Source organism: Euprymna scolopes, chromosome 4 (genome assembly GCF_053919585.1).
Source record: "Euprymna scolopes isolate OS-2025 chromosome 4, ASM5391958v1, whole genome shotgun sequence".
Taxonomy (NCBI): Eukaryota; Metazoa; Mollusca; class Cephalopoda; order Sepiida; family Sepiolidae; genus Euprymna; species Euprymna scolopes.
The window spans coordinates 36,790,791-36,803,589 of record NC_136485.1 but is presented as its reverse complement, the minus strand read 5'-3'; the positions used below and the strand labels follow the sequence as shown (position 1 = coordinate 36,803,589).

The 12,799-nt window shown below is 37.3% G+C and overlaps 1 pseudogene; it reads left to right on the top strand.

Annotated features, from left to right (window-relative positions):
• Positions 1-12,368: 12,368 nt before the first annotated feature.
• On the top strand, positions 12,369-12,485 carry LOC145273418 (5S ribosomal RNA; annotated as a pseudogene).
• Positions 12,486-12,799: the final 314 nt, after the last annotated feature.

The following is a 12,799-nucleotide window of genomic DNA, read 5'->3' as shown; positions in this document are numbered from 1 at the left end:
AGCTAGTCATAGCTTGCAGTATCTGCCGGAACAGACGGTATTTATTTGCTCCCCCACCGAGCAAATTAGGCACAAGGCCGATTTTTAATGTGAGGAGTGAAGGGAGGGGGAAGGGAAAAAGGGGACCAGCTCCCGAGAGGTGGGAAATGGGAGCTGGTTAAAGGTCAGGCATGTGGGGTTGCCCCCACATCTGGTCTTTGCTAGTCATAGCTGGTCATAGCTTGCAGTATCTGCCGGAACAGATGGTATTTATTTGCTCCCCCACTGAGCAAATTAGGCACAAGGCCGTTTTTAATATGAGGTAAAAACCAGCTCCCCTAAAAGTAGGCAAAAAGGGGGAACTCTGGTTACCAAAAATAATAATTGTCCCAGTATAGAGGGTTTCCCCTCCATTGACTGGTACAAATTATCTTAAGTGCAGTATCTGCCGGAACAGATACTACACTTTGATCTTGTCCCGAAGGCCAAGAGTTTAAAGCGGGCTGGCTAAAGCATGCAGGCATTTTTCACTTAGAAACCTATTTATTCGGTTGTCAAAGGGCGTGATATTTCTGTGGTCACTTTGAAAAGTGAATTTGATTCTGGCCGCGAAATAAATTATTTTGCTTGCGGACGTACGTGAAAACAGATCAGGTTACATGGTATTTTTGCAATTTCAGATTTTTCTTATTTGTTTCTTTTAGTTTGAATAGACATGTGATTGCTTTTTTTATATGATTTCTAATAGCTATAGTAATGATCTTAAAAATAACGCACATGTATATACGTATATATAAATATATATATATGTGTGTGTGTGTGTGTGTGTGTGTGCGTGTGCGTGTGCGTGTGTGTGATATAAATTATATACTAATACTAGACTACCCGTGACCTGTTGGGTCAGTATGTTATATTAGCTATGGAATTCGTGTATGAGCATGACACTTGTGACGTAAAGAAAATATTTTTTTTTTTTTTTACATAACAGAAACATTTCTATGAAAGTATATCAAAATGAAAAAAGAATAATGATAGATTTCTATGAGTCGTTCTGTTTATTATAATTGATTATTTTTGAAAAACAAATTTACAGTTGCTGAATAATAAGTGGTTGGCCATACTTATAGTAAATGTGCACTGAACAGATACCATAATATTTATAGTTAAATTCAAATTTTAGTATATATCTGCTTTTTTTTTTTTACATCGTTCATTTCTGTATTACGTTTAAGTTATTTTAGACCCCACTCTTCCCATGTTAAATAATAATTTCGAAATAATAACGTTAATTATTTTTTGCAGCATGCTTCTCCTCTGGAACGTTTACTTTTTAATCCCACTTTGCGACCCTTGTGTCACATTTTCTAGTGTGGGAGATAAATGTATACTGATTATCAGTGATGAAATAAAATAGAGGCCCCAATAGATAAAGGGTTCAAAATTCTGAGCAGATTCTCGTGTTCAAAATAGACGTACCTCAAGCCAATTGGAAGTTTCGTCTACCAAGACGTTATAATAACAACGATAAAAGCAATCGGCCAAATAATGCGAATCACACAAATTATCAACATTCATCTAAAACAATTCTGAAACGATAACTTATAATTACATGTGTTATCGAAAAATATTTCGAATGACTTTTCTTTCTTCAACGATTTTTCACCTCCGTTAGAATCAATTGTAAATAGTTATGTGCTAGATAAAAACAAAGAAGTTACAAATTGTGTTAGTCTTTGCTTTTTTCCTTTTCCTGTTTTAATTTCGTGTTTTATTCAATAACAAACAAAACCAATGATAAAATCATATATATATATATATATATATATATATATATATATATATTATGTGTGTATGTGGTGTATGTATATATATATATATATATATATATATATATATATATATATATATATATATATATATATATATGGTGTGTGTATATATATATATATATATATATATATATATATACTTCATCTTCTTGACCCAACATCATGATGAGTAGTATCACTAATCACTATTACCTACAATGCAAATAGAGCCGTTCTTTTATTTGCCAATGGTTATTTGGTTATTTAAGGCATTGAAATCTCACTTGCAGGATTTCCGCCATTCATTTGTCATCCGTTTCAATCGCGGACACATGTCAAACGAGGTTTCCATATCGACAATAAATCCGCCAGAAACTGGGCCATTTCGGTGATTTGTTGGCCTGAAACATTCGTTATGGGTAGTCATAACAGATCCACCCTCCCAGTCCTTGCCTCTCCTCTTTGGTTGATGTAACTTTATCGATTACTGTCTTAGGCGCATTGACCAGGGAATGCCGACGGTGTTGACCAAGAGACTTTTATACAACCAGAGTGCTTATCTTTTGAAGGCGCTGACTTAATTCTACTCAACTTCTGATATTGTGTCACACCATTCCTGTGGATGAGGGAAAATATATGTCGCGATCGCCTTATGTCAGTGTGGTTAATGTCAGAGATTATTAGCTAGATGGTCACAAGTTCGTATCTTGTGACAGTTGCTAGTTTGCAAGAAAATCTAATGCTCTATTTTTTAAACATTTTATTTTACTTTTCAGCCTGTATAAGATTTTACTTTTTTGTTGTTATAAGTAAAAATAAATTTATGTTTCGTCACTGACTGTATTTCTTGCTATTATGTAAAAAAAAAAAGAAAAAAGAAGAAGCTGACGTTAGCTGCTTCCGAAGCTCGATCTTTTCATTTTTCCAAAGCCTTTTTTACTATGTGCTTATACATGCCTAGATGCCACTTGAGGATAAGTGGTAAACATTGCAGCGATAGTCTGTGAATTTTTTATAAATCTACTATCACTTTTCAAAGCTCGGAGGCCACTTCAGGATAAGGGCTAATGAGTGTACAGTAGTCAATGGGACAATATCGTAGTAATCGTTAGTAATGGAAATTTGGTAAATTGGATTACTTAATGGGACGGTTCATCGAGAATTTGTTTATATTGGACTGGCAGACGATCATATTGTAGTCAGCTGAAAAATAGGGAAATGGAAGAGAGTTCCACAAGCGTACAGTTCTATAAAAGAAGCTTTGTTCATTTGGGTGTATGCGCAGATAAAGAGTGGGGGAAATTATTGATAGTGGTTACAGATAGACAAGTGTTTTTCGTTAAAGTCTGGCGGAAAGATGTGGCAACAGTATTTCATCTTTGAGCGTGTTTGACTCTTATATAAGTTAAGGATTATATTGGGAGTAAGATGCCTTCTAGTGGGGGGGGTAGAATGATCTAACAATTTTTCTAGCAACTTTGGCAACCGATCTGATATGAGTCTTCTATCTTTGATCTTGAGTGAAGATCAGCCCAAGAAGTTTTTAAAAACATTGTGCTTCCTCAGGTTATTGCTGATGGAACAAAAGCAAAATAGAGGAAGAATTCCGTTCAAAATTCCAGTCTACGTGTCCGACAGAAAAATTCCTTAGTTTAAAAAGACGTACTTGGATAAAATTAGAAGTTTCATGTACTGAGACGTTATAATAATAACAACCACGATAAGAGACATAGTCCGAATAACACAAATAATATACATTATCAATCCTCATCTAAAAAGAATCCGAAACTAAAACCACCTCTCAAACATAACCCGTATGATGAGGTGTTAGCGAAAATATTTCGAATAACTTTTCTTCATCCAACGGTTTTTAAACTATATTAAGATCAATTGGTAAATAGTTATATGCCAAATTTAAAAAATCAAATCTTGTTAGTCTTTGCTTTATCTCACTTTTATTCCGGTAAAAAATTGTCATAAACACATTTAGATTTCCGGTTTTCCATATTTAATTTTCCTGTTTTGATTTCGCGTTTTATTTGCTTCCCACAAAACAAATGATAAACTTACAAGCACCAGAATTTCCAATTTTATAACGTTATATATATATATATATATATATATATATATATATATATATATATATATATATATATATATGTATATATATATATGCATATAGACAGAGAGAGAGATAGAGAGAGAGACTTGTATGTAATATACTGAGTTCGTGTAATCCAGTAAATACCAATAAGTTTTAAGCCAAAAAAAAAAGTAAGCTACAAAATTATCATATTTCATAATTGAACATTAATATACTGTGTCAGCAAAATTAAGACTTCAAATAAGGTGTTCATAGCAACAAAAAGTGCATTTCATTTTACATTACAATTGTTTCCATGCCCGGTCGACAATTTCAAACCTTATATCGTTTGAAAAATTTCAAAAACCAGCATTTCTTCAGACTTTTGACAATAGAACATTGTTTAAAGAGAAAGAAAAAGAAAGAAAAATTCCCTTAACAGAAAAAGAAGCATGTGAGAAACATTTATCCTTGAGGTAACCTCCGTGGAAAGCCCATTTAGATATTAACATATCACCTAATTTCGGTATCCTTATTTAAGAACAAAGTCAATAGAAGTTTCCACAAAAACCCTTAGCCATTTAACAAAAAAATTTTATATATCCCATTCGTTGAGTTCCTAATTTAGATTTCACTATTTTTTATTTCACATAATAAATTTTTTAAATAGAATTTTTTTATATTTTTATTCATATATTAATAATATGGCCATAACAACCTATCATTAACGTTACGGTTAGTTTTAGTTTCGTATTTTCTCATTAGTGGCAAGTAATGTTTACAAATTATCGATTGTTTTAATACTAATACGATATGATGTTTGAAATTGTCGACCGGGCATGGAAACAGTTGTAACGTAAAATGAAATACATTTTTTGTTGCTATCGATACTCTTTTTTGAAGTCTAGATTTTGCTTACACAGTATATATGTATGCATTTCTATCGGACTTACAAAAAAATAATAAGTAAATAAAAATGATTTTATCATTATATTCGACACTTCAAAGTTTTCAAATTTCCCATTTTAATTTTACTTTAAAAATAAATGTCTTGAAAAAGTGTGTGACCATCTTTTATATATATATATATATATATATATATATATATATATATATATATATATATATACGTTTTATTTTTTATTACCGTATCTTTCTGTTAAGTTACATTATTGTTTCAGCTACCCGGCCGTTTTTTTGGCCGTCTGTAGCTTCCTCAGACTTTTACAGAAATGTTCGTTATTATGGAATGAAAGAGTGAAAGAGTGAATGAAGTCAGGGGGTGCGAGGAGGGTGGAAGAAAGAAAGGAAGGGAAGAAGGGGAAGGTGGGAGGGGGCGCTTGGTATGTCGGTAATGTTTTAGTTTTGGAGTTTAAGGAACTTGTGGGGGAAGGTCTGGGAAGTTCATTTCTGGTGTGGCTGAGGGCATAGGGATACATGGAGGGGAAGAGGAATATGTGGGGGTAGGAGGAGGGGGTTACTTTAAAATTCGAGTGTTAATGTTAAAGTTTTTGGCGTCTCGTTGGTGATATGATTTCTTGGTAAGTATGTCTTGACCTGTTGGGTGTTCGCTTATGTTTTGAGGCGGGGGGGGGGGGCTATGATTCGGTTTATTTATTTAGTTTTTATTTTGTTGTTAATTGTTTGGAGAGGGTTAGCTAGCGGCCGCGGGTACGAGTACACACATGTACACATACACACATATATACTTAAAGAAACAGTCACATGTACACATACATCCCCGCCCTGGCGTGCAAATATATGCACATATGTGCGCCTGCATGCATAGACACCCGCGTTTCTCCCACTTACGTCAAATTTTCCTTAAGGCGCTAAAATTTGGCCCGTATATACGCCTCCTTGAGGGAATGGGGTCGATGTGTGTATGTATTTTTGTATGAGCGCATCCATGCCTGCGCACACGTACTCAATTTTAGCACGTTAAAGAAAATTTGACGTAAGCGGGAGCAACGCGGGTGTCTAGCATCTTTAAACACTGAGTAGACTTTTGATGATATCCAAGATATTAGGAAGCATTTATCTTTTCTTTAATGTTTGAACCGCTTTGCAAGATTATGATTTAGTTCAGATTGTCAATGTTTGTGATGGGTTCGGCAATAGATATATGAATGTCGCTCAGGGTATGATCGATCATGTGAGGGAATTCGGTGCGGAATAGGCAGCCTTGATCGCAAAGTATGTAGTTTACCGCAAAGTTCATTGCAAAGATTTTGTACGATTCTATGTAAATCACCTCAGGTCCATTGATGATAGCTGAGTAGAGGGCCTCTTTTCTGTTTAAGACCCTTTTTGTTATTCGCCTAAATTCACGGGAATCTATACCTCTGTTCAACTACTTTAGTCTAAATTAACGGAGCATATAATACTCCCACATTTTTAAAAAACTTTTTTGCAATAGTTGCTGGCAGTCTTAAAGGCGACTTTAATTTCAGATCATCTATTAGGATAAAAGTAATCGTAACGGTGATGTCTGTGTGCAATAGTGGCGGAAATTTTTGAGGTGACAACGGTTGGCTCTTTAGTTTCAGTTGGGATTTCTTGGAGAGTATGAAGCTGTTTATAGTCACTATTAACCAATCACTTAATCAGATTCTATAGAGGACACTATACTTTTCGAACATGAAATGTAGGGATATTTCAAATAAGAAAATTCCTTATTCGGTTTCCTCCCCTGACTTTCATTTTCACAGATTCTGAATTTTCTAGCTTTGTTGCATTTTTGCTCTAAGCTACAAGCGAATTCAAAAACTACACATTAATCTTTACTAGTTGAGTTGGCGATGTGTGTGTGTTTTTGTATGATTTAATCACATCTCAATTAGGTTGGAATTATTTATATTTTACATATAAAAATAGAATCTTTGTTTGTTGACGAATTTATTTCTTGGAAAATGTCAGCCATTTTTATCTTTGTTTAATGTTAATCGATGAAAACAAAAATATTTATATAATGAAATTATGTGTATAAACTATATCAGTTTTTTAATAAATCGTAAATATTCAAATATTAGTTTTATAATTCAATGTTTTTCTTCTTCAAATAAAAACAAATTATATGTTATTTTTTTTTTCGGATTTCCTGAATTATTGGAAGGGAAACCGTTGGAGACATTGTTTTTTTTTGGGGGGGGGGGCTTAGCTATTACAGAAGTCTTTTCAAACATAAATTATAACAACATAAAATAGTTATTGATGTAACGTTTGCTAGGGAAAGTGTAACTTCGTGAGTGTACGCCCTTATGAAAACTCTTCTTTTTTTATACATGGGGGTCACCACTTATCAAGGCCCGAAGGCAAGTTAGGGATAAGGGTTATTGCGTGTACAGTAATCAATGCGATAGTATTGTAGTAATAATTAATATTGGGGGTTTTGATAGAGCGTCTTACTTAAGGGGGCGGTTTGTCAGGAGTTTGTTTATGTTGGACTTGAAGACGTCCAAGTTGCAGTCAGGTGGGAAACAGGCAAGCGGCAGAGAGTTTCACTGGCGTGCAGTTCTAAGAAAGAAGCTTTGCTCATGGAATCTACATTTGGATTTAGGCACAGATAAAGAGTGGGGAAAATTATTGACAGTAGTTTCAGCCAGACGGGTGTTTCTCGTGAACGATTAGCGAGGGGGGACGAGGGATTGGAGCTCAGACGAGCACCTACCATGGAAATAGCGATAAAACAAAGACAGGCTTGCAACGTCTCTTCTGTGGGAGAGAGGTTGCAGGGAAGAGAAAAGGGCATCCCCCACTAAGCCACGAAGTCTATTTTGTACTCTGTCAATGCAGGATAGGCTGTTTTTAGCAGCTCCTGCCCAGATGTGGCAGCAGTACTCCATCCTTGGACGTACTTGGCTTTTATACAGATAGAAAATTGCATCAGTAGTGAGATATCTTCTGGAGCGGTCGAAGGATCCCACCATTTTCCCAGCGTCCCTGGCAACAGATTTGATGTACGTGTTCCATTTCAGATCAGGAGTAAAGGTCAAACCCAGAAGCTTGTCAAAACATGGAGCCTCTCCAAGACGAGAGCCATCCATTTCAATTGATGCCAGATGGGGATCAGTGCGTTGATGATGTAAAGATAGAAGCTTGGTTTTGGATGCATTAAAAGTGACCAGCCACTTCTTCCTCTATTGTACCACGTGCTCAAGATCAGAGGAGACAGAATTAGAGAAAACTTTGTCATTTACGGCCTTTGATGTGTTACCATAGATGGTAGTGTAATCAGCATAGATGTCAATGAATGATTTAAGTATGTGTTTTGGGAGATCATTGATGTAGATCAGGAAGAGAGTTGGGGCTAGGATGGACCCCTGAGGGACTCCAGCATTAATACTGTGGGCCTCTGATTTCTGCCCATCAACCACTACTCTTATGAATCTATCGGAGAGAAATGATTTAATGATTGAGAAAACATTTCCAGTAATACCGTAGCTGGAAATTTTGTGAAGTAGGCCCTTATGCCATACTTTATCGAAGGCCTTCGATATGTCAAGAGCAATTGCCCTGGAAAGGAAGCCTTTGTCAAGAGATTCACTAATCCTGTGTGATATAACCGTTAGCACATCTGCTGTAGATCTTGCAGAGCAGAAACCAGATTGCGTGTCACTAAGAAGGTTGTTTCTGTTTAGGTGGTTGACTACTTCTTTATTTAATATGGATTCCAACAACTTACTCATGACACAGGAGACTTATTGGTCTGTACTGAGAGGGAGATGACTTTTCACCTGAATTCTTAAATACAGGGCATACTGATGAGGTTTTCTAGGGTGTTGGAAAGCACTTCTCCTTAAGGCAACGCTTAAACAGTTTTGTAAGTATGGGGGCAAGTTCTGGTTGGAGCTTTTTAAGCACTATAACTGGAATGCCACCAGGGCCAGTTGCTTTACTTGAATCAAGGTTCTTGATTAGCTTGGCGACCTCACGCACAGATATCTGTATGTTGCATAGCGTGTTGTCTGTTATAGGAGGAAATACAGGGAGTTGATCGTCATTGTCGCATAGGGTAGAATTAGCTGCAAAGTTCTTGGCCTTGTCTGATGCGGACGAGATGACCTCAGGTCCATTGATGATAGTTGGGATAGAACGCACACTTCTGTTCAAGATCCTTTTTGCTATTTGCCAGAACTGGTGGGAACCAAACCGCTGCTCAGCTACTTTGGATTTAACAGACTGAGCATATAGCTCTCTTGCATGTTTTATTACTCTTTTACAGTGGTTGCTGGCAGTCCTGAAAGCAGCTTTAGTCTCAGTACATCTATTACGTTGGTAGCTATGGAAAAAGTGATTGCTGTGCGCGATGGCAGTAGCACATTCAGGAGAGAACCATGGCTGGCTGTTAGGTTTTTGTTGGAATTTTTTGTATGATATGAATCGGTCTATGCCTATAATTCGGTCAGGTCTGATACTATAGAGGACACCTCCTTTTTAAACATGGAGTGCAAATGTAGGTCAGATATGAATGTACGGAAGCTATCCCAGTCAGCCATAGAGTATCGATATACAGTACGGTGGAGAGGTACGTCTGAAGACTTATTACATTTCATTTTTATCTTAACTGCGACAACAGAGTCGTCAGAGGATCCAAGAGGAGATAGAACGGAACATGAACACAGCTCAGGGGAAGTTGTGAGGAAAAGGTCTAGAAGGCTTGCATATTGACCGGGTGTATCGGGCACACGGGTGGGTTTGTGAACAATCTGAGTGAGGTCATAAGCAATGGCAAAATTGTGACAAAACCTCCCCTCGTCATCGGTTTTATTTGAGTGGGTCAGCCATTCCACATTATGGACATTGAAGTTACCGGAAATGTGAATGTTCGCCGAAGGATGAGCAGACAGGATGTGATCAATTTTCTCAGATATGCTCTTAAAGAAAGTAACTCCACTGTTGTGGGGGCGATAGAGGGAAAATATAAATGCAGTGGTGTAAGCTAGTGCAACCCGAAAGCACATATGAGGTAAATTAGGATCTTCTCTGGAGATATCCCTACCACATCGAAAGCCATCTTTGATGTAGGCACACATTCCATGCCCATGGTGATCTTGGGGGTCAGATTTAGATGTTAAGTTGGAGTAACCTTTAATTATGAATTCGTTTAGAGAAGTGGTTGGCCCTATGCCAGTTTCACTTAGAAAGAATATATCCGGTTTCGTCTCCTGTAATTGTGTCCCAACCTCTGGAAGGTTGGAACGTAGACCCCTGATGTTGGAGTAGAAGACCTGGTAGTCGGGGTCTACGTTGGTGGATGGGGTTCTAGGTTTATTCGTGTTTCTTTTTTAGAGATTTGTCATGATTGAGGTTTTGGGGTTTGTGGAGCAGATCGGTAGACTTGGTTGAAGCAGGACAGAGAGGGGAAAATAAGAGAGAAAAAGACAAGATTTTTTTAGGAACATGATAAGGTAAAGCCGTAACAATTACCCACTAGTATGGCATCGAGAGGCCCTACCAGAAACTACTCTATGGTCCAGAATCCATTCACCAAATGGCAATACAGCAGCCCCGGTACTTTGCACCTGCTGATAGGACAGCCTCCTTAGTGGTTAATTCAAGGTTCGGGTCCCTGACTATCAGGCAGGTAACATCAGCCCAGATGAAACGTTTACCTTCAGCACCCTTGCTAGTGACATGGCCACAAGGATAGACATAGAAATAGAAATTTTCCGACATCTCAGGCTACTCTTTACAAAGTACTACCGACCTTGAAAACAGCTTTTCCTTCACCCTCTGTCAGAAAAATCACCCATTGGAAATGGGGACTGAAGGACAAAAAAGGAGAAGCGAGAGTTACTGGAGCTACCGATAACACATCCACATGCATTATCTACTCTCCATTGAAAAAACAAATAAAATAAAATAAATAAATAAACTAAAATAAAAAATAAAATAATGAAAAAAAAAAGGTGAAAAGGACTTATTAATATCTACGTAGTATAAGTCCTTTACCCATTTCCGGCTTTGGATAGTACTTGAAGATAGTCTCCCCTCCCATATTAATGCATGGATACTTTGTCTTTATCTAGGTCGAGCTGGGATGTTAAACCGTTCCAGCTCCACCCCATAATAAATATGCTATAATGGAACTTTTATCAAATTGAAGAAGTCTGGTTATTTTTAACTAGTTTAAAACGCTGGTTAGGAAGTAATACCTTTAGGGTTTTGTATTAACTTTAGCTAGAAGTAATGCATACTTAAGAAAAAATAAATAAATAAATAAAAATACAAGAAAGCGCTGTTACGTCTTAAGTAACTAGCACCTCCCTATATACACTATAAAACGATATATATATATATCTCTTTTAGTCTTGTATCGAGTTCTTAGCGGTATTAGTAGCAGGATGTTCATCATTGAATTAATTTTATCCGAAGAATTATCTGAGCTTCGTCCATTGATGCTAAGAATTTAACGCTGTACAAAATAAGCAACGTACTTTTATAAAAAGCATTTTAAAAGCAAAACATGTAGCTGGCATGACTCATCTCTCGCCGATAAAGATCGGATCTCAACATTTTGCGGCCGCTATGAACGGTGTCCAAAGTCCAATTTTTTACGGCCAACTCGAACAGCGTCAGAATTCCAATTTTTTGCAGCCACTGCAAACGACATCCTAATTCCACTCTTTTACGGCCGACTCGAACAGAGTGCAAGTTTAAATTTAAAACATTTCTGCTCGTGGCACAAAACACAAGAGAAAGAGAAAGATAGAGAGCATGTATCTATCTATATAAAAGCCTCACATTAAAAACGGCCTTGTGCCTAATTTGCTCAGTGGGGGAGCAAATAAATACCATCTATCTATATAAAAGCCAAGTACGTCCAAGGATGGAATACTGCTGCCATATCTGGGCAGGAGCTGCTAAAAACAGCCTATCCTGCCTTGACAGAGTACAAAAGAGACTTCGTGGCTTAGTGGGGGATGACCTTTACTCTACCACAGAAGAGACGTTGCGAGCCTATCCTTGTTTTATCGTTATTTCCATGGCAGGTGCTCGTCTGAGCTCCAATCTCTGGTCCCCCTTCGCCAATCTTTCACGAAAAACACACGTCTAGCTGAATCCACTGTGAAAATGTTCCCCCACTCTTTATCTACCTAAATCAAAACGTCGATTCCATGAACAAAGCTTCTTTCTTAGAAGTGCACGCCTGTGGAACTCTGTTCCGTCGTCCTGCTTCCCATCTGACTACAACTTGGATGTGTTCAAGTCCAACGTTAACAAATTCCTAATGAACCGCCCCCTTAAGTAAACACTTCATCAAATCTCCACACTAACGTAATGTACTTGCAATAATCCTTATCGATGAGTGGCTTCCGGGCCTTGATAAGTGGTGACCACTGTGTAAAAAAAAATATTATATATATATTAAAGAAAAAGACAGTGAAATGTTATCATTGTTTTACAAATTCTTCTATCGGCCAACTGAATTAGCAAGAACACGTCGTATTACTACGACTGCAAAGGTTTGTCTTTCTTTTATGCGTGCCTAAAACAAATACGGTACAATCGCGTTGACACACCGGTTCTCGTCAGATCACCGAAGTTAAGGAACGTTGAACCTGACCAGTACCAGATGGGTGACCATTTGGGAAGGCGAGGCGCTGTATATACTACGAGGTAATATGCCAGGTTGAGAAAATTGCGCGGTCTATCTTTCTCTCGAGGGTAGATGGGACTCTCTTTAGCCCCCCACCCCACCTTTCTTGTAATAGCATTACGATAGAAAATACTCATGATAGCCCTGGCGAAGCATCACGTATTCAGCTACTGACAAGACTTGAATTACACTCCGACAATCGCGTTAACCTGAGAATTTCCATTCCTACAATACTCCCTTCCTAATTAGCTGGAGGCTAGAGAAAAGAAAAGATAATTGGAGAAAAAAAACATGCATATATTTATGTGTGCGTGTCAACTTTATAGA